The sequence below is a fragment of the Alligator sinensis genome, unplaced genomic scaffold, assembly GCF_000455745.1.
Source record: "Alligator sinensis unplaced genomic scaffold, ASM45574v1 scaffold479_1, whole genome shotgun sequence".
In the NCBI taxonomy this organism is placed as follows: Eukaryota; Metazoa; Chordata; order Crocodylia; family Alligatoridae; genus Alligator; species Alligator sinensis.
This window is the reverse complement of record NW_005842324.1, coordinates 135,947-136,922: the sequence shown is the minus strand read 5'-3', so window position 1 is coordinate 136,922 and position 976 is coordinate 135,947.

Here is a 976-nt window from a genome sequence, read left to right as displayed (position 1 = left end):
AGGCATCTTCTGAGGCTTTCTAGTTTAGATAGTAAGCAACTCCGGGGTGTTGCAACACCTCGAAATAGCGAAGGATTCATTTCCCAGTTCCTGAATAGTTGGGTCAATAATTTAGTTATCTGCTGTACAAAATGTAAGAAAAGGTAGATCGTAAACACATCATTTCACTCAAACACTGAACCACCATCAGACTTCAACATTTGATCACTGTGGACTGAGCAATGACTGAATTGATATTGTAAATATAAAACCATAGTCTGTTATAAAAACCTGCCCTGTCAAATTGTAGCAGAAAGCCCCCTTTTCCTCTTGCCTGCAGTTGCTGTCACCTCCTTGGATATGTTTTTCCTCTTCTACCTTTTCTTCCTTCCTCTTTCTTTCACTTTAAGATAAGGAATTGTGTTTTAAAATTTGTATGTGTGCATTTTATATCTCCCCTTGTATTTTGGTATTTTTATCTATTTGTGTGCCATGGCATTACTTTTGTAGCTTATATTGTATACTTCTCACCTTTCAACTAAATGTGTTTAATTTCAGAAGTAAGTTATACACTATAACAATGCTAACAAGGGCAGGAGTCAAACTGCAGCTTCCCTGTATCAGGCAGGCCCCTGAAAGAGTGAGTGAATCAGTGATTGAATGCGTAACACATTACCAGCCTATATACCAACATCCCACACCAGGATGGCATCCAAGCCTGCCTTACCTATCTACAGGAACAAGATTACAACCCAGAATACAGACCCAAAGATATTACTGACCTTATACACTTCATCCTCACACACAACAATTTCACTTTTAATAATCAACACTTCCTCCAGATGATGGGAACAGCTATGGGCACTAAAATGGCCCCACAGTATGCCAACCTTTTTATAAGCCACCTGGAAGAAGACTTCCTCAAGAACTGCACCATCAAACCCTTGCTATACTTAAGATACATCGATGACATCTTCATCATTTGGACTGAAAACCT